The sequence below is a fragment of the Neolamprologus multifasciatus genome, chromosome 11 (genome assembly GCF_963576455.1).
Source record: "Neolamprologus multifasciatus chromosome 11, fNeoMul1.2, whole genome shotgun sequence".
Classification (NCBI taxonomy): Eukaryota; Metazoa; Chordata; class Actinopteri; order Cichliformes; family Cichlidae; genus Neolamprologus; species Neolamprologus multifasciatus.
The window spans coordinates 9,744,325-9,771,261 of NC_140449.1; the positions used below are offsets into that span (position 1 = coordinate 9,744,325).

Genomic DNA, 26,937 nt, shown 5'->3' on the forward strand with positions numbered 1-26,937 from the left:
GCAATAGGAAGTGATATTGATTCATCTGTTTTAGAAAGCATTCTGTATATTTTGGATAGTAATTTGGGGGTTTTAAGAGTAAAAAATTGAACCACACTTGGTGGTGTTTGTAGTTCAACTTGACCCAGTTTAAATTTCTTTTTTATTATGGATTTAATTTGTTGATATTCTAAAAATCTTTTCTTGTTGATCCCATATTGTGTAACTAGTCTGTCAAATGAAATAAATTCTGTTCCTTCTAGTATATGTTCTACATATTTGATTCCTTTACCATTCCAATCTGAAAAGTTTATCATATTATTGTTTTGTAATATGTCAGGGTTGTTCCAGATAGGTGTACGTTTGCATGGGATTAATGAAGACTCTGTCAACTTCAGAAACTCCCACCATGCTGTCAGAGAAGAGCTGATGTTGATGCTTTTGAAGCATTCATGTCGTTGGATGTTTGAGCTGATAAATGGTAGATCTGAAATCTCTAGATTATTGCAAAGTGCTTGTTCTACATCTAGCCAAGGTTCATCTAAGAGGGTATGTTTTAGCCATCCTGAGATAAACTGAAGCCTGTTGGCTAAGAAGTAGTGCTGAAAGTTAGGTAGTTCTAATCCTCCTTTATCCTTGGTCTTTTGTAGTGTTTTTAAGCTTATACGTGGGGGCTTATTTTTCCAAAGGAATTTGGACATATATGAATCTAGAAATCTGAACCAATCTTGCGGCGGTTTAGTTGGGATCATTGAGAATAAATAATTTATTTTTGGTAATACCATCATTTTTATAGCAGCAACCCTTCCCATGAGTGATATGGGTAGACATTTCCATCTAGCCAGATCACCTTCTACTTTCTTTAAAAGTGGGGTATGGTTTAATTTAGTTAGATCTGCAAGCTTGGGAGAAATATTAATACCTAAATATTTTATATTTCCCGATTGCAGTGGAGTAGAAGAGGAATTATGGAAGCAGCAATTAATAGGAAGGACTGTAGATTTTGACCAGTTAATTGAGTAATCTGATATTCTTGCAAAAGAGTTTATCAATTCAATCACCCCAGTGATATTGGTTTGTGAATTTTGGAGAAAGAGTAACACATCATCAGCATAAAGGCTGATTTTATGTTCTACGTTCTTGCATTTTATGCCCTTAATTGCTGAATTCTGTCTAATTGCTGCTGCTAGTGGTTCGATAAAAATTGCAAACAGTGAAGGGGAGAGTGGGCATCCCTGCCTGGTGCCCCTCAGGAGACATAAGCTGGAGGATGTCTGGTCATTTGTTCTGACACAAGCTGTTGGGGAATTATATAATATTTTTAACCAGTTGATGAAAGAAGATCCAAAACCAAATTTGTGTAAAGTTGCAAATAGAAATTTCCAGTTAACTCTGTCAAACGCTTTTTCTGCATCTAAGGAAAATATTGTAGTTTCAAGGTTTTTGCTGTATGAGTAGTCTATCAAATTAAGTAATCTACGTGTATTTGTTGATGAGTGCCTACCTTTTATGAAACCAGTTTGGTCAGGATGAATTAAGAGGGGGGTTATTTTCTCTAGTCTCTTCGAGAGAGCTTTGCAGATTATTTTGAGGTCTACATTAATAAGGGATATTGGACGATAGCTTGAGGGATATACAGGGTCTTTGCCTGGTTTTAGCAGGAGATTAATGTTTGCAGAATTCATATTTGATGGAAGTCTGCCCTTTTCTTTGATTTCTAACAACGTTCTGTAAAAAACTGGTGCTAGAATCGTCCAGAATTCTTTGTAGAATTCTGCAGGAAAGCCGTCTGGACCTGGAGCCTTATTATTGGACATATTTATCAGGGCTTCCTGGAGTTCACCTGATGTCAGTGGCGAATCCAGTGCCATTGCTTGAGATTCTAATAATTTTGGGAGAGTTATGTTGTCTAAAAATTGATCAATTTCCTTTTTAGATGGGTTTATTTGTGGTGAATACAACGTTTTATAGAAATCCCTGAAAATGTTGTTTATTTGTTTCGGTTCATATATTGTGTTCCCAGATGAATCTTGAACAGCACATATAGTTGTTTTTTCTTTATTTATTTTTAACTGGTTTGCTAGAAATTTACCGGATTTATTACTATGTTCATAATTTTGTAAGCGTAGTCTTTGTACTAAGAATTTTGTTTTTCTATCAATTATCTCATTTAATTCTAGTTTTGTTTTGCGTATTTTGTTCAATGTTTCCTGATCTTGGTGGGACGCGTAGGCTTCTTCTAGTGATTTGATGTTTTTTTCTAATTCCTGAATATTTTTGTTTTCTTTTTTCTTTTTATGTGATGAGAAAGAAATTATTTTACCTCTCATCACAGCTTTCCCTGCTTCCCATAAAACAGAAGCTGATGTTCCGGGAGTGTCATTAAAGTCTAAATATGAAGTCCACTCTTTTTTAAAATATTTAATAAAGTCTTCATCATTAAGCAGTGATGTATTAAATCTCCAGTTTTTACTTGGCATAGTATTATTCTTGTGCATTAGTGTTAGAGATACAGGAGCATGATCGCTGACAGCTATAGGATGAATCTCAATGTCTGAAATGTCGCTCAGCAGTGAGCTGCTGACCAAAAAATAATCCAGACGAGAGTAGGAGTGATAAACATGTGAGAAAAAAGTATATTCCTTACTGGTGGGGTGAAGGGAGCGCCATGCATCGCAAAGACCAAAGTCGCTCATATACTGTTTGATTATATTTGTGGACTGCCAATTACGCTGAGTTCCTGCTGTATTGAGCCTATCCATTTCTTCATTCAGTCCAAGGTTGAGGTCGCCTCCAAGCACAAGTGTGCCATCTAAGTGTTCAGAGAGTGCACTGAAAAAACCGTGAAAGAATGAGGGATCATCAACATTTGGACCATATACACTTACAATACATAGATTTTTATCAAGTATAGATAGTTTAATGATTAAGAATCTGCCCTCTGGATCTATAACTGTATCGAGTACTGTGAAATTAATTTTTTTATGAATTAAAATTGCTACTCCCCTTTGTCTAGAATTATAACAGGCTGAGAACACATTAGGAAACTCAGGTGTTTTAAGTTCATTCGAACCTCTAAGAGGTCTGTGGGTCTCTTGTAAAAGGACAACATCTGCCTGTAGTTTTTTGAGTTGGTTAAATATTTTTAACCTCTTTTCTCTGGAGCCAGCTCCATTTACATTCCATGTAACGAATCTTAGTGCACCCATAGATGTCTGTGCATAACTAGGGGTGTACTCTGTGTGTGTCGCTTAGACAGGTGGAGAGAATATATCACTTGTTCATAAATAAGGAGAGGGAGAGAGAGAAAAAATGTGTGGCGAGATGCTCCCCGAGTCTGACTATGTGTTTGCATATTTACTAATATGAGTATGCTTGGCTTAAGTGTGTGTATCCTGTAGGTCTGTGTGCGCTGTCTGACTGATGTAAATGTGCTGCCGTTGAGCGCATGACTGTGCGTGATCGTGCAGTGAGTAAGTGTCGAAATAAATGATGTTGTTTGTGGAAGAGTGTGGAAGCAGGTGATCGAAGCAGTGAAAGAAATAAAGAAAGAAACCAAGGACGAGGGTGAGCAGCATAAAAACAAGAGGGGGAAAAGAGAGGAAAAAAAAAAAAAAAACGAGAAGAGAGAAAAGAAAACGTAAACATTCCAATTAAATCACTGACGGAGAGTGACGGTGTTAATATTGCTATGAAATCACACTTAAGATGTGATTTGATACCGGTAAGTTAAACAAATGTTAATCCAAGTTAGTGTGAGTGGATAGGGAAAGGGTGTAGCGGATTCTTATCTGGTCTGAAGTTAATACAGCCACGGAGTGATGTTGGGGTCGCGGTGGAGCTGTCCGTCCACGTACAGCCGGTCCACAGCGATGACAGCGCGGGAGCCTTTCTGGATGAAGCCGCGTCGAAGTGGGAAGAGGACCCTGCGTCGTTCCAGGATCTCTTTGGGGAACTGATCGTTCACGCTGAAGTCCGTTCCTTTTAATTCCCTGCCGCGGCTTTTCACATGTTGTTTTTGTTTGAAGTGGCCGAATTTGGCCACGATAGGACGTGGTCTCCCGGCCGTAGCCCGAATGGGGCCGAGGCGATGCACCCTATCGAAGACGATGTTCTTCACCATGTCCTCCGGCAGCTTCAGGTGGGTTTTGATGAAGCTTTTTACCGTGGTCTCCGCGTCCTCTCCAGCGGCTTCTGGAATACCAGAAAATACTAGATTATCACGCATGCTACGAGCTTGTAGATCAATAACCGTTTCTTTTATTTTTTTATTTTCTCTATTTAGCTGAGTAACATTTTCTGTGAGAGATTTCACCGACTCCCTTAGCGTGGCATTTTCAGCAGCGAGCGTTTCCACTTGCTGCTGGCTGAACTCCAGGGATTCTCGCAAGCATTTAAATTCCCGGTGAAGAATCTCCACCAGGGACAGCCTTGCGTCGAAACTGGACAATCGCTTGTCGATTGACTCCAGTATGTCGGCAATATCTTTGCCAGCTGGCGATGTTGTGCCGGGGGAATCTGCCGGGCGTTGTCTTTTCGACGACGGCGTCTCAGATTTGGCCGGGGAAGCTGTACTCTGGGCCTTCTTCATCACGAGATCCTGAAAGCACTGATCAATATAATCTTGGAGAGCGTCTAAACTCTCCCCGTTGTTCTCCAGGGTGTTGGAGATAATTTAGACAAATATTGTTAGTTATGAGACAATTGATAAGTGTATTTGGTAATACTGAAGCTTAAAGAAATTTGTTCAAATCTAAACTACCATTTGCTTTAATTTTCCGCCAAAATCTCCGGCGTCTGACGTCAGTTACAACATTAGTCGCTTACCTTGACTGTCACTTCCGTCTTTATTAAAAACAGGTTTTTAATAAAGACTTAAAAACTGGCACTGATGTAGCCTGTCTAATATGGAGAGGAAGGTTATTCCAAAGCATCGGCACTGCAACAGAGAACGCTCGGTCTCCTCTGCCGTGACTTTGGGACCCAAAGCAGCAACTGCTCAGCTGACCGAAGGGAATGAGTGGGGACGTGGGGCTTCAACAAGTCAGATAAATAAACAGATGCCAGACCATTTAGAAATTTAAAAAACAATAAAAGGACTTTAAAACGGATTCTAAATTCAATTGGAAGCCAGTGTAGAGAGGCCAAAATCGGAGTGATGTGATCAAATTTCCTTCTGCCAGTTAAAAATTTTGCCGAGGCATTTTGCACTAATTGCAAGCATGACAAAGTGCCCTGCCCAACCCCTATTAAAAGAGAATTGCAATAATCTAAACGTGAAGTAATAAAGGCATGAATAACAAGTCACGCTTGGAAGAAAGGGCTTAACCTTCGTTAAACGTCTGAGGTGATAGAATGCTGATTTTACCACCCCGTTTACGTGGTCATCAAAGGTAAGTGCAGAATCAATTTTTACTCCGAGATTTGTGATCAAACTCTTTAGTTGGGAAGTCAAAGCTGCAAGATCAACATTTGGAGTGTGAGAAAAACGATCCGATCATTAAAATTTAAAAAGTTTTTTGCCATCCATGCTTTAACATCAGTAAGGCAGTCAAGCAGAGGTCGACTTGGGAGACTATCAGAATGACTAAAAGGTAAATAAAGCTGGCAGTCATCTGCATATAGATGGAATGGCACTTTATGTTTCTGGAAAATCGCGCCAAGAGGCAAAAGGTACAGTGAAAACAATAATGGCCCAAGAATAGATCCCTGTGGCGCACCTCAAAGCAGAGGGGCCACAGAGGATGAAGACGACCCCAACTTAACACAAAAGGTCCTATTTAAGAGATAGGACTTTAACCACAAAAGTGCCAAACCAGAAATTCCCACACAGTGCTGTAAGCGGGAGATTAGCAAATCGTGATCCACTGTGTCAAATGCAGCGGTCATGTCCAACAAGACCTAACTTTTACGAGGGCTGTCTCCGTACTGTGAAATGGCTTAAAGCCGGACTGAAAGATTTCTGACAAATTAGAGTCATTCAAGTAATCCATCAACTGAGTATAAACAATCCTTTCCAGAATCTCACTAAGAAAGGGAAGCTTAGAGATCGGTCTAAAATTTGATATGACTGAACTATCTAAGCCTGGTTTCTTAAGTAAAGGATGTATGACTGCATGCTTAAATTCCCTAGGTACTTGACCAGACAAAAGACTAGTATTAATAATGTTCAGAATGTGTGGTCCGATGGTAGGAAATACCTTTTTAAGAAAATGGGGAGGATCAACGTCATTTGGAGAGCCACACGGTTTAGCATTCAACACAAGTTTCTCTAAATCAGATAAAACAATTGGTAGAAAAGCAGAGAACAGACTTGAGCAAGAACCATGCATTGCTGGGTCAGCAATAGATAGAGTCGGAGGTCTCAAACTAGCAACCTTGTCCACAAAATAAGAATAATAAGAAACTTATTGCACATAACCGCAGAAGAGTGCAAAAATAATATAGCCTTCCGTATTAAGTACAGAATTTATAGTGTTATATAGAACACGAGGGTTATGCGAGCTGGCAGCAATAAGTTGGGAAAAATAGGAGTGCTTGGCAGCCTTTACTGCTCTCTGATAGACTTTCAAGCTAGTCTTAAGAGCTTCCAGAGAGACATGCAGCCTATCTTTTTTCCACTGTCTTTCACATCTTCTACATTTTTTTCTAGCGGCTCTGGTAAAATCAGTTAGCCAAGGACTAGCCTTTGGCTTACACTGTCTGAATATAAAAGGAGCGACAACGTCGAGGACAGATTTACAAGCAGAATCCAAATAAGAAAGTAATCCATCTGAGGTGTACAACTCAGGAGGATAAGAAATAAGTTGGTCAAACAATATGGAAAACCGCTCGGTAGTATCTGAGCCAAAAGCACGATAACATCGAGCAGGTACAGCCCGCTTAACAACAGGATTAAAAAGAACAATGTCACATAAAATAGGCATATGGTCAGAAAGCACAACATCCTCGACGAGTACGTTACGGACAGATAAACCATGTGATAAAACCAAGTCCAGTGTGTGACCACGTTCTTGAGTGGCACCTTTAACAGACTAAACAAAATTAAAAGAGTTCACTAAGTCCAGAAAGTCCTTAGCCAGAGGCTTCCCCAGGCAGCAGACCTGTATATTAAAATCACCAAGCAAAAGCATCTGGTCATACCGTGATGCACAGTCAGCAAGAAACTCTGAGAACTTGGATAAAAACTCCTTATTATATTTTGGGGGCCGATAAACAATCGCACACAACAGCAAAGACGAGTGGCCCAGTTTGCACAAACAGAGTTCAAAACTGGTGTGGCGTGTCGATGGGGATAGCTGCTTAAAGTCAAGATGTGCCTTAAAAACAACAGCTAGTCCTCCTCCGCGACCAGAAACTCTCGGAACACTAAAGAAGGCACAGCCAGCCGGCAATAATTCAGAAAAGGCACTTAACTCACCCTGTGGAATCCAAGTTTTTAGCCAAGCAAAGAAAATCCAGCGCATGGGAAGAGAGAAATTCCTTCAAAATGAATGTCTTATTTGCCACCGGCCATCTGGCATTAATTAAACGCAACCTGAGAGGAATTGGCTTGGGAGCTTCCGAGGCGGTAACAACCAGATCCACGGGTCGGAGGTTTGTTCGGTCCACTCCACGCCAACGAAGATGTCGGAGAGGGGATTTTGCAGAACCCTTCTCGAGAGATCCCACAAGAGGAACCAAGCAGGAGTCCACCGGGTCCAAAGCATGCAACAGCACCAAGAGTTGCAGGCAGGATTGACAAATGGAGCGAAACTCATGAGGAAAACAAGAAATCCTTAGTCTCAGTTTGAAGAGGCGACCTCCACGGTTACCCCGTCTCCTGCGTCGCTTCCGCACATCCAGTGGCAGTGGTAAGGAACGCCAGTGTGGTGGTGTTTTGTTCATGTGAACAGACCATGTGAGATCCTCTGCCAGATATATACATAGGAAATGGAAGCTGCTCACTCTCTCCACAGCAACGCCGTTGATGGTGATGATGGTTGAAGATGGGTGGAAACACTCCAGCCAGCTCGACCTCAAGCATGACTTGAGGACACAGCCGGGATTCACATCCAGACCAGTAGCTTTGCGTGCATTCACCTTTTTGAAGCACTTCCACACATCCTCCTCAGCACTGACATCATCCACAATGCATACATTGTCCGGTCTCCTGGTGTAGCAATAGCAATAAAGTGTGTTAAAGACACACCTTAAAAAACACTGTAGTGCTGGTAAAGAACAAGAAAATTAAAAACCGAGACAAAAATCAGTTTTGCACAAATTTTATTCTTGTTGGGATTTTTTCCCCTTAAATCTTCTCCTTAAATTGTGTAAGTGTTCAAAACATTTAATCAATATCTTTTAAACTAGTTTATAACTAGGCAAATAGTTATGGCAACAACTAGGAAATTCTGAATTATTACATGACATCCCATGATGTTTTCAGAATAGAGAAATATAGTAAGTGAGGTCGTCTGGTTGGGTCCGTGACAAAATGTTCTGTTGTATGCACAGCACTGTTATGAAAAAGGGAGTCACCTGGTATTTGACAAGGGTGTATATGAAACTAAGCAAAGTTACAAGAATAACATTTATTATTTGAACATAAATTTTCATTCGTTAAACAACTGTCAGTCATATGATCACTGTAAGCATATACAATAATGGCTCAGTTTGCAGCACAGTTGGTTGCAACTTACATCTAATACTTTTTTCCAGCTCAAACGCTTCAGTCTCTCTTTTCTCCTGCCAGCACGGGACTACCTCCACACATAGCAGCGAACACAGAGCACGTGGGTGAGACATACAGCAGCAGGCTGCTCTCCCATTGGTCAAAGCATACTGGGACCTATGCATTTCGATTGGTTAGGCCGGCTGTCCATCTCTCCTCATATCAGTCCTTAAAGTGGTACCCTCATTGTATGTGGGTTACAAACAACATGTATGTGGAGTGACAATCACCTTCAAGGGAGGCAGACACCTGGTATTTGACATGGGTTTGTATGAAACTAAGCAAAGTTACAAGAACAACATTTATTATTTGAACATGATTTTTCATTCTTTAAACAACTCGTAGTCATGATCACAGTAAGCATATATAACAATGGCTGAGTATATGATAATGCAGGTCGAACCTACTTTGAGACACATACCTATGCTTAAAGGTAAGTCCTGGTAGAATATCTTTCCAGTTTTTCATGTATTTTATATTATATATATATATATATATATATATATATATATATATATATATATATATATATATATATATTTAATCCCCCCCCAACAAACCCCCCCAAAACAAAACAACAATAACAACAAAAAGCAAAAAAAGAAGTACAACTTAAATGTGACAGCAATAACATAAAGTTAGGCAAGACTGAGCCTGAAAAAGTCAAAGTTCCAGTAAGTGAAGGTAAGGTGTCTATGAAGTGTCCGGTCTGTGATCTTCCCCACTTTTCTCAGGCACCACTTCTTGTAGACGTCCTGGAGGGGGGGAAGCTCACCTCCAATTATCCGTTCAGAACACCGCATCACTCTCCGAAGAGCTTTGCGGTTGAAGGGCCTGAGGATGCGGGGGCTCATGCCAACTCTCTTCAATCTCCTGAGAAAGAAGAGGTGCTGCTGCGCATTCTTCACTGTTTTGTTCATGTGAACAGACCATGTGAGATCCTCTGCCAGAAGTACACCTAGGAAATGGAAGCTGTTCACTCTCTCCACAGCAACGCCGTTAATGGTGATGATGGTTGAAGATGTGTGGAAACACTCCAGCCAGCTCAACCTCAAGCATGATTTGAGGACACAGCTGGGATTCACATCCAGACCAGTAGCTTTGCGTGCATTCACCTTTTTGAAGCACTTCCACACATCCTCCTCAGCACTGACGTCATCCACAATGCATACATTTTCTGGTCTCCTGGTGTAGCAATAGCAATAAAGTGTGTTAAAGACACACCTTAAAAAACACTGTAGTGCTGGTAAAGAACAAGAAAATTAAAAACCGAGACAAAAATCAGTTTTGCACAAATTTTATTCTTGTTGGGATTTTTTCCCCTTAAATCTTCTCCTTAAATTGTGTAAGTGTTCAAAACATTTAATCAATATCTTTTAAACTAGTTTATAACTAGTCAAATAGTTATGGCAACAACTAGGAAATTCTGAATTATTACATGACATCCCATGATGTTTTCAGAATAGAGAAATATAGTAAGTGAGGTCGTCTGGTTGGGTCCGTGACAAAATGTTCTGTTGTATGCACAGCACTGTTATGAAAAAGGGAGTCACCTGGTATTTGACAAGGGTGTATATGAAACTAAGCAAAGTTACAAGAATAACATTTATTATTTGAACATAAATTTTCATTCGTTAAACAACTGTCAGTCACATGACCACTGTAAGCATATATAATAATGGCTCAGTTTGTGAAAATGCAGATTGCACCTACTATGAGACTCCTACCTACAACTGAAGGTAATTCCTTGGTAGAATAGGATGATATCAGTTTTTCCATGTATTTTGTAAAATATATCTATATAGATATATATTACCAGAAAAAAAAGAAAGAAAAAAAAACCAAAGGGAAAAAAAAAACTTAAATGTGACAGTAATGTCATTAATAACCTTCAATTGTCAAATAATTATATTTTTGGAAATATTCTACCTTATCAAGGCTTAATTACTGCTATAATTTAAAAATTGACAATTGTATTTAAAAAAATACTCTAGAAGGAATTGCAAATTGCAAACCATTAACAAAAGTTGTACATCTGTCAAATCCTCTACTCCAGATTAAATATGATAATGTTTTCTTTTGTCTATAGGATGTTGACTACGGCTGGAATATTTGTCTTGTTGTCTATTCTAGGAAAGCTGAGTGGAAATTTGGGTGAGATTAAAAAATGTATCTAAGAAATATAATAAGTAAAAGTGAATTCATTGCAATTCTAGGACTTGGTTAATTCAACACACGAAAAGATATTAAAAGTAAATAACTGGTTTGAAGAATTCATATTTAATTATATATTTTAATTAGATCAGTGAAAAAGTGTTTTAAAAAAGATTGTAGGAAAAATTCAATTAAAGAAGCTGACTGTAGATATTTTTGTGAAATTACTTACACACTCAAAAAAGTAAAATTTGGTGGTTATTGCATTTACAAGACTCTAACATGTAATTTGAACACAATGAATTTATGTTTCCAAGGTGAACGTAATAAAATCATATAAGATCTACATGAAATTTACCAACTTAGCACCTCTTAAATTTATTCTTGTTGATATGACATGATAAAATCTAACAAGAGTGGTTAGCCGCCTTAAAGACTCGCGATATCACAAGATCACGTGAGATTCTAAACAACAAGAGGCAGGAAAGCACATGGTTTGCTTCGTGGTCATCTTGGAAAGGTAAGAGTGAATCTATCTTCATCCATCTTCATGAAAATACTTTTTGCACAAAGGTATCATTAGTTTGTCGATTCTTTTCAGTTTTATTTATTCACATTTGGGGTTTTTTTGTTTTTTTTTAAATATCTGTTTGTTTATGCCATTCTAGCTAGCTAACACGTTAGTGCAAGAATATAGCACAATGTCATGCTAGCATGATAGCCTAATATGAAAGACTTAGCTACTCCAAATATAGATATTGTTTATAACTTAACCTCTACACATAGTTTGGCTCTACCACAGAGACTGTTGTGATAAATTTACATTTTACGTGTGGGTTGTTGAAATTTGTAAGTTTGTAAGTTGCAACTGATGGACAGTGGTTTATTTAACAATTTATGTGTTTTTAGTACACTGAGGAGGAAAGACAAAACATGAACAGATATGTTTTCCTGTTTTTTTTATTTTTTGAAATTAAATATTTTTCTACTTAATACACTTGGAGACTTGCAGTTCCCTCCTGTAAAGATAATAAATGTTTAATCTTATCAGGTGGTGAAAGGTCTGGAGAGCTGGCAGGCCAGTTCATCAAATTCAAGGTGAGCTAATATTTTTCTTAAAAATGATCACATTCCCATGTTAAAAATTTAATATATTCATTTGTAAGTGACATATAGTTTTGAGACCAAGAAAACATTGCATTCTGATTTTATGTACACATCATCTAAACTTTCTTGAATTGGGGGTATGGCATGATTAAATTAATACACAAAAAAAACAATATTAAAATGACAGACTTGTTTAAAATGCATAAATACTATTTGAAAAGATTAAGACTGTAAAACAATAGCCTCTGTATTTCTCACAAATTCCTGGTAATTCAACTAAAAGTTCTTTAATCCCACTGCTAGGTCGTTGAGATGGATTTCCGTATATATTTGTTTTTTTCCCCCCTCTGTGTATAAAGACTGATGCTGTTGAAATCAGAAGAGAATACATCGCCAAAGGTCTTTGCGTGTACCTGAATGAAGATCCTGAGAAGCTGGTGAAGGATTACCTGGTATGTTAACTTGCCTGTATCCTTAACTAAGGAGATGATCAAAGATAAGCTTGAACTACATACAAAAAGTTTCAGGGGATGGGGTTTTCCTGTATATTACTGGTGTCTGTAAAAAATACATTTTGAAATAGGAAAAGTAAGAGCTTTAAGTTTCTCACTGGATACTACACGCACCATTCTTGAGTGTTTTATACTAACCTTATTATAATATCATTATAATAACCTCATTCATACACACATTCATACAAGATTTTTATGTAACATTTACACTTCAATGGATGTATCAGGAGCAACTTGGGTTTCAGTATGTTACCCATTGATAGTTTTAGTATCAGATTAGAGAAGCCAGGGATTAAACCAGTAGACAACTTGCTCTACCTCATGTGCCACAGTCACCCCTATCACAACTCAAGATTTTGAAAGACAGGACATTGTTGAGGTATTGAATGAACTTCTCTTGAGTCAGGAAAATTATCGGGCAGTCATTTTTGATTACATTTACATTATTATAAGGCTTGAATGAATAAAGCTTTTAGGTATTTTACATTAATGTAAAACAGATATGTACTTTTAAAACTGTTTGCAATGGACATTAGTGAGAAATCATTATCTTTTTTTTTTTGTTTTATTGTCACAGGAAGTTGATAAAAAGCATCGCCCCTGCCATAGCAGAGACAGTCTTTGGAATCTGTGTCATTCGGTCAGAGGGTGCGGAGCCTGGCGATGACCCTCAGGATGTTATAATTGTTCTAGAGGGGGTGGAAGTGATGGGTGAGTTGGGCAATGTAGTTTTTGCAGTGACAATGTTGCTTGGTCTGGTCTATTCACTGAACCTGAGCTGCAGAAGATTCTTATGGAATTAGATGCACACAAACTATCCAACAGCACACAAAGTACAGGTTCTCAAAACACTATTTTCTCATTGAGAAATGTTCCCATTACAACAGCTACACCATGTATCTGGACCATGAACCTAAAATAATTGCAGATAGATGATACCATGCATTTTTTATTGATTTTGAGAAAACACAAAATTGGTGCTCTTTCTTTTTTGAAAGTGCATCTGTTGACCTTCAAAGTAGTTGTATTGGTCATCAGAAAATCACCTGATTCAGCCATTCATTGTTGTTAAAAACAGGTTAACTTTCCGCTTTGTCCACTACTTTTTTTTCTGTTATGTAACTTGCACTTGCATTTCATGTATTCTTTATACGTTATGTGAAATTTGCTATAAATTCAATAAATTGGCGAAAACAAAAAGATGTGTATGACAAATTTTTATATACCTTTTAGATGTAATAGTGAAATGTATGTTAACCAGACTCTAGACTTTGTTAAATGCTCCAAAAAATTACTCTTTAAATTAACTTAAAATAATCATGGAAAGAATTTCCACGTGATTAAATTGCTTTCTATTAGCATTAAAGACTTGTGTTGGAATAACTTAATTTGTATGAGGTGGTTCAACTCAATTAACTTAAGCTGGGACCAAATTTAGTAAATTAGTTGGAGAAAACCTACTGAATTGAGTTGGACCAAAACTCTTTAAGTTGGATCAACACTATTAAAATATATTGGATCAAAATGCAGTAAATACGTTGATTCATCAATCTTTAATTAAGTTGGTCCAACTTGAGTGCATTAAGTTGGAGTAACAGAATTGCATAGTGCTAAAATAAAGCAATTTAATCATGTGGAAATTCTTTCCATGATTTTTTTATGTTCATTTAAAGAGTTATTTTTTTGAGTGCACCGCTGTTAATTACATTTGGTAATTCTGTGCATCTTTCTCTCTTTTAAATATTAAGGTGAAAATGTTGCCAGACTTGGACAAGTGAGTCAGTCTTCAACGTATGGGAATGTCAAACCCGAAAATGCCATTGATGGGAATCGTGCCAGCAACTTCAACCAGGGATCCTGTGCCCATACAAACAACAACTTGAATCCATGGTGGAGACTTGACCTTTTGAAGACATATAAAATCAACACTGTGACTATCACCAACAGACAAGACTGTTGCCCTGAGAGGATCAATGGAGCTGAGATCCGCATTGGAAATTCACTTAATGACAATGGCAATGTGAATCCCAGGTAAATGAGCTATTTATCTTATACTTGATTGAAACTTTGTCATAACAGTCATATATGTGGCAATCATTAATTATGTTTGTAAAAAAAATTCTACTTCTACCTCCTTTTTTAGAGTTAAGTTCATCAGGCAATAAAGAGCAGCACCTTGATTATCTGAGAGGGACATTTAAACAAACTTTACTTTAGATTAATCTTATGTTACTTGTTAATCTGTTTCCTTGTCATTTGTTTTCAGATGTGCTGTAATCTCAACTATCGCTGCTGGGGCATCACAAACCTTTGCATGCAATGGAATGGAAGGTCGCTACATAAACATCGTTATTCCTGGGAGAACAGAATACCTGACACTTTGTGAGGTGGAAGTTGATGGTACACTTTCAGGTAAATCTTGTCCAATTGTTCTTGTGTGTTCCACGTTTAATGAATACATAATGGTTTTTGGAGTTCTTCGTATCATATTATTGCTAATATTTTAAATTTTTCAGTGACTAATGTTGCCAGACTTGGACAAGTGAGTCAGTCTTCAACGTATGAGAATGTCAAACCCGAAAATGCCATTGATGGGAATCGTGCCAGCAACTTCAACCAGGGATCCTGTGCCCATACAAACAACAACTTGAATCCATGGTGGAGACTTGACCTTTTGAAGACATATAAAATCAACTCTGTGACTATCACCAACAGACAAGACTGTTGCCCTGAGAGGATCAATGGAGCTGAGATCCGCATTGGAAATTCACTTAATGACAATGGCAATGCGAATCCCAGGTAAATGAGCTATTTATCTTATACTTGATTCAAATTTTGTCATAACCGTCATATATGTGGCAATCATTAATTATGTTTGTAAAAAAAATTCTACTTCTACCTCCTTTTTTAGAGTTAAGTTCATCAGGCAATTAAGAGCAGCACCTTGATTATCTAAAATTGACATTTATACAAACTTTTACTTTAGATTAATCTTATGTTACTTGTTAATCTGTTTCCTTGTCATTTGTTTTCAGATGTGCTGTAATCTCAACTATCGCTGCTGGGGCATCACAAACCTTTGCATGCAATGGAATGGAAGGTCGCTACATAAACATCGTTATTCCTGGGAGAAGAGAATACCTGACACTTTGTGAGGTGGAAGTTGATGGTACACTTTCAGGTAAATCTTGTCCAATTGTTCTTGTGTGTTCCACGTTTAATGAATACATAATGGTTTTTGGAGTTCTTCGTAACATATTATTGCTAATATTTTTAATTTTTCAGTGACTAATGTTGCCAGACTTGGACAAGTGGCTCAGTCTTCAACGTATGAGAATGTCAAACCCGAAAATGCCATTGATGGGAATCGTGCCAGCAACTTCAACCAGGGATCATGTGCCCATACAAACAACAACTTGAATCCATGGTGGAGACTTGACCTTTTGAAGACATATAAAATCAACTCTGTGACTATCACCAACAGACAAGACTGTTGCCCTGAGAGGATCAATGGAGCTGAGATCCGCATTGGAAATTCACTTAATGACAATGGCAATGCGAATCCCAGGTAAATGAGCTATTTATCTTATACTTGATTCAAATTTTGTCATAACCGTCATATATGTGGCAATCATTAATTATGTTTATAAAAAAAATTCTACTTCTACCTCCTTTTTTAGAGTTAAGTCCACCATACAATTTCAAGCAGCATCTTAACTATCTGAGAGGGACATTTAGACAAATTTTTGTTTTACATTAATCTTATGTTACTTGTAAATCTTTTTTCTTGTAATTTGTTTTCAGATGTGCTGTAATCTCTACTATCGCTGCTGGGGCATCACAAACCTTTGCATGCAATGGAATGGAAGGTCGCTACATAAACATCGTTATTCCTGGGAGAAGAGAATACCTGACACTTTGTGAGGTGGAAGTTGATGGTACACTTTCAGGTAAATCTTGTCCAATTCTTCTCGTGTGTTCTGGGTTAAATGAAAACATAATGGTTTTTGGAGTTCTTATCATATTATTGCTAATATTTTTAACTTTTCAGAGACTAATGTTGCCAGACTTGGACAAGTGGCTCAGCCTTCAAAGTATGTGAATGCCAAACCGGAAAAGGTCATTGATGGGAATCGTGGCGTTGCACATTTTGCACCGGGCTTAAATGGTTAAGAAGTAGGTGGAAGTTGATGGTACACAACTCGATTCTTACAATGAATCTGAGTGTAGCTGGGTCTAAATAAAATCATTTAGTCTTGTAGTATTCCCTTAGTTTTAAAGTAGGTGTGTGACAATAAGGGTCATTTAGTTCAAGTTTTTTGCAACTTTTTAGTGACTCTTTTTTATACCCCCTACTATTCACGACACACTGCAGGGAAATTCTATTCTAATCAATCAGTTTTTACTGAATGCTTCCATTCATATATTAAATAAATTTTGCCTTTATCTGTTGTATCACATGTAATATTTTACAAAACATATTACACTTTCTGTTTCTTTTCCATTCCAACTCTAAATAAATATTGGTGCAGCACACGTTTGAAGAGTCATTCGTTTCAGTTGCAGAGACATAGTTGAAAGGTTAGAATCCTTTGCTCTACCCATCAGTCAATCAATCAATCCTTAGAGAACCACCATTCTGTCGTTCCCTAAAAGTGAACATTAACTTTGTTAAAAGTCCAAATACCCACAGTTACAAACATCTGACTGGCACTACCCCCTCTAGGTATCCCACGCAGGATTCTCATTGCATCATTATATGCAACATGCAGCTTCTGCATGCTGCACTGCTTGTAAGATGACCACAAGGAAGCAGTATATAGTTCTGTGCAATACGTTTTAAGCCAGTGGTTCTCAACCAAGAGAGGCCAACAGTGATCACTGACTGTTTTTTAGGTGCTTGTTCAGATTAAATAGAACAAAATACAAAGCATTAATGTACAAAGAGTGGATGTTTTAATCCAGTACAGTTGTTATTATTATCATTTGTCACATCCTGTTTATGACAGTTGAAATATATAACATTCATATAAGAAATAAAATTGTCTCCTGTAAAATGTATGTGGAGTTAAATAGGCCTATACTACTGTACTTTAATGTCAGTTATGAGGGTGGTAAATCAGATAACCTTAAAAATATTCTGCACTCGAACAAAAACTGAAGAAAACCATAAATCAACATATAAACATTACCTGGTGCTGCTGAAGTGAAGCAGAGCAAAGTTACAGAGGTTTTATTAGAGACACAGCCAAGCATTTTGCAGTTTTGCATAGTTTTAAAAAGTTTACATTTATTGAGTATTGAGACTTACTTGTTGGAAATCAGTTAAATAAAAAAAGAAATAAAGAAAAAAAACAGCGGCTGACAGCACTGTAAAAAAATGGTAGACTGGTGGTTAATAAGCAAGCGAATAATGCAGAAAACAGAGATTTCTAGATGGGAAACTGTTCTTGGAGTACACTGAGAGAGAGAGAGAGAAAGAGAGAGAAAGAGCTGTACATGAAGTGTCATTTTATCGTGGTGGAAGCAACAGCAAAAGTAAGAGGGAATTCATGACAATTTTTATGTGAAGTGTAGTTTGGATCTTCTTTTGCTGCTGGTTCAGTCAATATTGTTTGGAGAGTGATGAAACCTGGAGCTTCCGAATCTAGTGCAAAAAAGACGTAAACACAAAGCGCAGACCCGGCAACACATCAGAATCTGTGAGCTGTCAGCTTTTAGCCCCGACGGCGTGTCCGTGTGAGAAAGCCAACATCTCACTGATTCTGATGCGTCACCGGGTCCGCACTTTGTGTTTATGTCTTTGTGCAGAATCCATGTTCCTGCTCTCATTTACTGTTTTAGCTGTTTGGTGGTTGTCGAAATTTTGTGAGGTTTGACCTGGATTCTGTAGATTCTGGAGTTTTGGGCAAAATAATTTAATATTTAAAAATTGATTCAGGATTTTAATGAATCGATATCGAGTTATTCATGCTCAAATCGATTTTGGTTGGTGAATTGGTAAATTGTCCAGATATCTGGCAGACTAGTTCAGAACTCAAATTCAGAATCCTCCTCTACAAACAAGAAGTCCTGACATAAAGCCAGATGGTCTATCCTTCAAGCTCAGGTCCTTTACCAGAGGTCCAGGCGCTTGAGGGTCCTGCGAAGTTTCTTAGCTGTTCGTAGGACTGCGCTTCTCTGATGTTCGTGGGATCTGCTGGAGCCACTCACCTAGTTTGGGAGTCACTGCATCTAGTGCTCCGATTACCACTGGGACCACTGTTACCTTCACACTCCAGATCTTCTTGAGCTCTTCTCTGAGCCCTTAGTATGTCTCCAGCTTCTCATGTTCCTTCATCCTGATGTTGCTGTCATTCAGTATCGCTACATCTATCACTGTTGCCATCTTCCTCTGCTTGTCTTTCACTACTATATCTGGTTGGTTAGCCATCACCATTTTATCCGTCTGTATCTGGAAGTCAATTTTAACCACCCTAGGGGGCGTCTCCCATTTTGACCTTGGGATTTCCAGGCCATACTCAGCACAGATATTTCTGTATACTATGGCGTTCCATGTATGCCCTGCCTGCTAATATCTTGCACTCTGCTGTTATGCGTTGGATTGTCTCAGGGGCATCTTTACACAGCCTCTATGGATCTTGTGTTCAAAGATTGTTTCTGGCTGACATGATTAATGGCAGGACTACAGGTTGAATGACTGACTGAGCAGCAGCCTGAATGGCTGAGTGTAGTGATGGTTGTGGTGGAAGAGAAGCAGGTGGTAGTGTGGATGATGGAGCTAAGGGCGACTGAGTGACAGACCGAACTGATGACTGAAGTGATGGTAGAGGTGAAAATGGAGCTTGTGGTGGGGTAGATGACTAAGGTGCGGGGGACACAGGAGACGGAGTTACAGATTGAACTGAGGGAAACTGGGTAACAAACTGAACTAGTGGTAGTAAAGGCCGTTTAGTTAGAAGGCTGGACTGTGCACTGGGGAGAAGGCTGAATGACTGACTGAGGAGCATCCTGAGCAGCTGAGTGTAGTGATGGTTGTGGGAGCGGATGTAGGACAGCTGGTGGTGTAGGTTCCCCTGAGCCTGCAATGCGGATGAAGGGTGCAGGCACCTGCTGGACACCAGTCGCTCCCACCTCCCACCCGAGGAGCTGATGCGGGTGCAGGGACCAGCAGAGCCTCAGCCGACCCGGAAACCGGAACAGGGACCAGCTGGGTGCCAGCCCCCCTCACCTGGGGAACTGAGGCAGGTGCAGGGGAGTGCTGGGCTACAGCTATCCCTAGAGCACAAGGGCCCTGGGAGGCGGGCCTAGAAAGAACAGTCTGCAAGAGATTAATTCCCTGCCCTGAGTGAGCGGATGAGAAACAACACTCTGACTTCGTAGATTTAAGTGTGCTAAAGCTGTAGCTTACAGGCACTAAAGCACCACCTTCAGGGTTTACAACCTCTAGAGAAGTGTGATCAGCTGATGCACCAACAACACCTGAATATGTATAAAAAAAATAAAAATGCCAGCACATACAGTCCAAAAAATACAAAATTTAAATGAAAAAAAATGTTTGTTCATTGTTTAATAACAGCATAAAACCAACATCTGATTGCATGCAATGTACATAATATGCACACAGTGGATAATGAGTATGCAATGAGTCAGAAGTGAATGCTTTATATCATCAGTGCTTAAAGGCAGGTTTGGAGATTCCTTGTCTGTTCAATATTGTTGATTCTGCTCTATGGAGGAGGCCTATCACCTCTAAAAGCCCCAGAGAGCCACTGGTTCAGCACAGATAATAAATATGCATGGCAATCAATACATATTTGGTGGTGGGGGACAGAAAAATAGAGGAAAACACAAGAAAAGAGCAGAGGGTCTGGAATGTTCATCTTCATTTATTCTTCCCTATGCGGCACATGTACACAGACACACATCACTGCCTTTACAAGCACGCACACAGTCACAGGTTCTGGTATGGAGACACTATGCATGCACAGCAAGAGAGATGAGGAAAGGAATATGCCCTGATCAGCAAATTATCCATTCCTTTCTTTTCAACTGTGCCTGTGGGAATGTGCAGTGTGTAATGGCAAATGCACTCCTCTTATGATTTGCTGGTTCCTATAGTCATTCCATTGACTCCCACCTGAAACATAGGAACAAACTCCTCAATTTATGCTGAATAAGATTATTTATTAAGCTATTGAAATGCAAACTACACAATTTGGGTTAAAATGTATTACAAGTCTTAAACAAGGATGCTTGCCATATTATCTTCAGTTTCAGCAGTTTCAGGACTGTAACTGGCAAGATTTCAAGCAATTTCCCACAACAGCTATATACAATGCATATTCGATACATATTTAAAATGTCTAACATGGAATGGCAATCCTCTTAAACTATGTATTTTCTTTCTTCATGCCTAATTAATAGTTAGAGAAGGACTGATTTATTTTCTTAGTCACTTATCCCATTAAGGTTTCCAAGGGAGCCTTTTCCAACTGTCATACCTGTTATGGAACGGCTGTGTGCAGACAGGAATAGGACCCAAGGTGCAGACACTCGGAGGCAAAACTTGAACTCAAAACAGCTTTTAATGTTAAACTCAAATATAACATAATTGGAAATATCAAAATAAACTTACACCAGGAGACTGACAGAACACACAGCTAGATAAACAGTAGATCACGACATGGACACAGAGAAACACAGGGCTTAAATACACAGAGGGAGCAATCAGGGAATGGGTAACAGGAGGGAATCACAGCTGGGGCAAATCAAGCCTAACGAGACAAGGGGAAGCGAAACCAGATACATTAACATCAGACAAGGACCTTCAAAATAAAACAGGAAACATGACACAGACTAACACGCGCACACTGCAACAGAGGGAACAGAGACGTGGGACCAGGGCAGACACAGACACTGACTGGACACGGGGATAGAGCAAACAGGGGAGACAGCAACTAAGGATTACACAGAGACAAACCATAAGATATAATTCTAACGAAGAAACCAAAGAATAGAAAAGATAAATAATACAATAAACTCAAAACCCTGGATCAACGACCCAGGCATCCTAACAATACCACTGTACCCTACAGGTCATCACAGGAATAACATAACTTGCTTTTCCAGAGTGCAGATTAGTAGACTGTATGGTAATAAGATGAATTCATAGCTAAGTTAATGCTGGTATTGTTCAAAAGCATATTCTATAATGGAAGCAATAGGCTCAGAACAGAACATCGTCAGTTCTTTCTCAGGGCTCTGACTGTAAAATATGGAAAAGCAACTGATTCTTTAACTTCGAAATTATTCAGCAAAATAATACAAATATATTTATTCTTCTGCACAAATGTGTGCACAGAGATCTGTGAGCTGTGAAACTGCATTTTGTAGCCATCACTGTGAAATACTGTTGACCCAAAAGGAAACATCTTAGGCTCCTTCATCATTTTTTGGTGCAGACTTGGCTGCATTACAGTTCATCAAATGCCTCAACACATACTCAAAGTACACCCAAATGACCTCCATGTAACATTAACATTTGACAAAACACAGTATAAATGTATGTTGGTGATATTACAACTTATCTTTGTTTAGTAATTGGTGTCACTGGGTGGATATAATATAGCCCAAGGGGTCATTTGACACTGTAATGATAGCAGGTTGTCATAGCAGGTGGATGATTGTCACTCTTTGCTCTCAGTATTTCTTTCATAGTGGAGTAAATGGAACTTCAGACTGTCTCTTCTGAGAATGTTTTTCATGTAGGCAAAAAAAGACAATTGCGTGTGCATTGTTTCATCGAAAAAGTGATGACACAAATGATCAGTAACTTTCACAACCGCATCCATACAAAATCAAAGGCAATGACCTACAGGCCAAAGATCATTGGTAAATGGAAGAAACTGAAATTTCTAAACCCAAAATTGTCACATAAGGTCTGAGCACAACCAGTACCCTGCTTGTCATTTTTTCAACATTTATGGGGTTTTGCACCATAAAATCATCCCCCACAGGCAGTCAGTTAGGAATTCTACTGTAACATCCCAAGGCATCTGAGGTAGAGGGGAAATAGAGCTATTGTGTGTGCCATCTTGTGCCAGTACACCCTGAAAGGGGACTTTCAAAAAGAACGTGAAAACAGCAAACCTGGAAACTGTCTAAATGTATACAAAATGACCCTCATGAACAAACGGTCAAATTTATAAAATAATATTATGTGTTCGAGTCTCTTTTTCACACTTTTTTTCTTCTTTCCCATTTTATATTATTCAGTTCTTGCCTCTTTCTTTCAGTTTGCATTTGTCTTTTCCCCTTTCTTTATTTTTCTTGAAGCCCTATTTTCCTCATTTTGGTCTCCTACTATCCACTCATTTTCTCCTTCTCTGGCATCTTAATAAGCCCTAACATGCAGGCCATTATCAAGTACTCCATATAGACCAAACAGGTGCATCATTAATCTAAGCTCTTTCCACAGCAAGCTGGGTGTAATGGTAACTGGATAACACATTGTTTCCTATGTGAGCCAGGGCATCCATATTATCTAGCATCACTCCCTAATAAATTTTACCTGGAGATGTGGCATTTTGTCTCGTTGTGCCAAGGCATTGTGTTACTGGGTGTCCCTAGTGTATGAGAATGAATATAATACAGTGTTCTCTAATTAGCCCTTCCTCTCTCTTGCTAACACCCACACATTCTCTCTGTTTTCTGTCTTCAGGTTTTTATATGCTTATACATGTATAACACATTTGTTAAGATGTGGAAAACGTGCATTTTTGCAAAATGATACATTAAGGAAAACAGGATTCTGTGCAGTCTACAAATATTTATTATTTGGTAAATTAATAAACACAGACAAATAACAAATAATTTCCCAGAATTTTACGAAATATATCCATCATTTTCTGCAAAGCACTTTCAGTCAGCACCTGCTGTTTAAAATGTGCCACTGACATACAAATTATTGGACTTAATACTACAGAAAATTATATGACTTAAGTGGTGTTATTAATTTTGTACTGTCCAAAATAAAACTTTAGTTATCAGATGCATCTGGCAAACTGTCACCAAATGCCTTCTCATGATGCCATGACACTGTATTAAGATTATTTACAACACATTTAATAAAACAGTAACAACTGCAAGAACAATTGTTTATATTTGAACAAGATCTACTTTCATCATCTGTTGACCTGAAGTATATTGTAGAGTGCTGTTAAGGCAAATTCAACATTTCCTTTAAGGATTTCATTTTAAAAGCCCCATAGCTCTTAATTTGACAGAAAACCTAGATAGTCTTACACTTTGGGACAAGCTGACACTGCATAACACTGTCTCAAAAAGTGTTGGAGAATTTGGACTCTTCAACAGAAAGCTGCAGAAGACTCCTCTGGCATAGCTGGAGATTCAGCTCTTGCAACAAACAATGATCCTTTACTTGAAAATCAGTTTAGTTTAATAAAGAAGTTAATGCCTGGAGGTGTTTGCCCACTAAATTTTGGGAGTCTGGCACGGCACAGAATGCCCAGTGTGATTTTATCCAAAATACATTTGATATGGTATTTAAAAAAATTGCAACAGAATTAAACAGACTTAAATTCATAATATGTACTGAAAACACATACACAGTGGAATCACAGTAAAACAGTTGTGCTCTGTCAAAAAATGTATCTTACAAAAAACAAAACTCAATCTATTTATGAGCAGAGTGTTACTAATGTGTTAAACACTTTCCATGAATCATCTGTGTTTTGGTCAGGTAGGTATGTAGAAAGCCACTGGCTCTAGCCTTTGCTGGTTGTTGAATACTGAACCTCTGATCCATGTCAGTGATACTAAATATAAAGTGTGAAATCTTCTGTTTTTATGTAGTAAAAGCACAGCAGAATTTCTGAGAGTATCTACTTTGGGTAACTTGTATCTTCAGTCTTTACCTCGTTAGAGTTGTTAATTTGTCCCACAAAATATTCTAACCGACCCTGTCATCTAACAGTATCATACCAGTGAATTGGGAATAATGATAATGATAGTAGAAATCTGAATTCTAAAGGCTCATGTTGAGTTTTCTTTACATTTTCTATCACTTATCTGCCTTCTCTAAATAAACTTATCTAAATTTCCACCATGCTCACATTAAAGAACATTGCTGTATTTAAAAGCAAAAGGCACCCTATGCTTTTATTTATATGGGGTTTAATAAAACATTGGATGTGTCCATGAGAGATCCAAGATGGCGTTGCTGTTTATTAAGCTCTGTCAGATACACAGTTTTCTGAAGAAGTTTTTTCAACTGAGAATGAGGAAAACAATTAGCCATTTATCAAAGTTGCTGTATATGTACTACTGATTGACTGATGGTGAGACATAACTGTTCCACTAGCAAAGTACACACGAGAAAAAGGTTCTATGGTATTTCCATGGCGCGCGCACACACACACACACACACACACACACACACACACACACACACACACACACACACACACGCACAACCTTAAGTCAACCACAATATTCCATTCCAGGCAATTATTTTATCTCATGAGCCAGAGCTTACTGTCTGTACAGCCCTATACCACATACACGCACACGCACGCACGCACGCACGCACACACACACACACACCTACACACACACACACACACACACACACACACACACACACACACACACACACACACACACACACACACACTTTGATACAATTTTTTGTACTTGGTCCAAATCCAGGGATAGCCCGAGGATGGGCACCAGTTGGCTGCCACATTTGGCTGGTTCCACACCGTTAGTCAGATATCGGCTCCATTGTACAGGGGGAATTGTCTTTCAAATGATACCTAGCCCACAGTCTGTTTATGTCTTCACATCTTTGTGCACTCTATTCAAATGTGAAATGCATGCATATGTGCATATGTGTATGTAAAGGACTATGGCAGTGCAAGCATTTGCTTCTGTCATTATTTGATATGTTTTTTTTTCCTTCTAAACACAAGCAAGCTGTCCTGTCCAACTGGTCCATTACGCCTTCTAGTGAAAATGTGTGTACTCAAGCAGGCTTAATTTCCTGACTCTCACTTTTTCTCCTTTACCACATCTTTTTGTAATCTGTAATGAGTCTGTCTATCTGTGTGAAGAAAATAAAAATGTGTGTTAATGTTTACTGCTTTGCAGCTACCAGTATCATTAGTGAAATCTAATGTGTTGTTAAAACATTGTTAGGCCCACAGCATGCTAACATCATCACATTTTACCTTGCTTGCCTGTCACTACAGTATATTTTTTTAAACTGTTCTTTGAAATTCCCAAGCCAGATGCATCCTTGGTCTTGATCACACTTTATGCTCATTATTATTTTTTATTAATATTAATAATAATAATAACAATAATAATAAATACTCATTTTATAAATAAATAATGCTTTTTTAGCCTCCTTTCTCAGATTATTATTTGACCTTGAATTATTTAAATTGGTATTTTAAAATCACTTGTCATGAGAGATGGTTTACTGCATGCTAAAATAATTCTGCAATTCATAATATTTCACATTTAATATTTACTTAGTGTAATGATATGTTTACAACATTTTTTTTTTTTTTTTTACCATTTCTTCTTTTAAATATGTACGTTCATATTCTTTTTTTAAATATTCTTTGGGCTATTTATTGCAAAATACTTTAAGAGGAAGGCACTTAATTGTCCCATTTAGAAAGCTTGACCTTGGAAGAATCTAATTAATTAGTGTGGTATGAAGGTTAATTAGTAACAAAGGATGTCCATGCATCATAAAGCCCCTTGTCTTAACCCACAGTGGCAGTCAGGCAGAAAAACAGTCATCAGTCATCCCCTCGGTGAGAGAACTCTGAAGTGATATTCATACATTTAGTTCCTTTCTGACCAGCTCTTGATCGCTGACCCTTTTTGCCATGAAAGGCAAAGGATCCACCTGCTGGGATTCTGTATTTGAATAAGCAATGAGTTAATGGGATGTCCCATTCTCTTTGATGAATGAGATTTGGGATGTAAAAGGTGAACATTGCAGCCATCTTCACTGCCTCAAGCCATATGAATGCAAATTTTAACAGTAAGAGTTTGGCATTTCTAAATAACTAGGGGATAAAAAACTGAAACTGTTTGTGCTAGAGAGTTGCACTCTGTTTTATTGACATCTATTCAAGTCAGTAATTTCTTTGCTGTTATATGAACTGCAGCCAAGATTTTGTTAGCTCATTGGAGTAGATGTACTTAAAGTACTGTTAATGTGCAGTGGTGATTCTAGTGTTTGTTGGGGTCCTGACTCTAACTGCTGGCCATGCAGAGTTGGACACACTAAACCCCTCTGCTAGCTAAGTTAACCAATGTAAAAAAAAGAAAGAAAGAAAGAAAGAAAGAAAGAAAGAAAGAAATGATGTGATTCTAGTGGAAGTTGCATTACTTAAGTGTCACTCCCCTTTTTTTCCTTTCTCTTTTCTC

The 26,937-nt window shown here is 38.3% G+C and overlaps 1 long non-coding RNA gene and 1 pseudogene across 3 annotated transcripts; both read left to right on the forward strand.

The window, feature by feature from the left end:
- The first annotated feature begins 10,345 nt into the window (after nt 1-10,345).
- On the forward strand, nt 10,346-21,967 carry LOC146507824 (uncharacterized; annotated as a pseudogene). The gene is made up of 8 exons (XR_014876939.1): nt 10,346-10,431; nt 10,782-10,846; nt 14,214-14,496; nt 14,732-15,264; nt 15,501-15,646; nt 15,751-16,033; nt 16,270-16,415; nt 16,517-21,967. The product of XR_014876939.1 is annotated as an uncharacterized LOC146507824 (transcript).
- Nucleotides 10,853-13,588, forward strand: LOC146507825 (uncharacterized). Of its 2 annotated transcripts, XR_014876784.1 has the most exons (4): nt 10,853-11,366; nt 11,898-11,944; nt 12,313-12,405; nt 13,043-13,588. It is a non-coding gene; the product is annotated as an uncharacterized LOC146507825 (long non-coding RNA). The 2 variants fall into 2 exon arrangements; XR_014876783.1 differs by lacking the exon at nt 10,853-11,366 and having other exon boundaries at nt 11,376-11,944.
- Nucleotides 21,968-26,937: the final 4,970 nt, after the last annotated feature.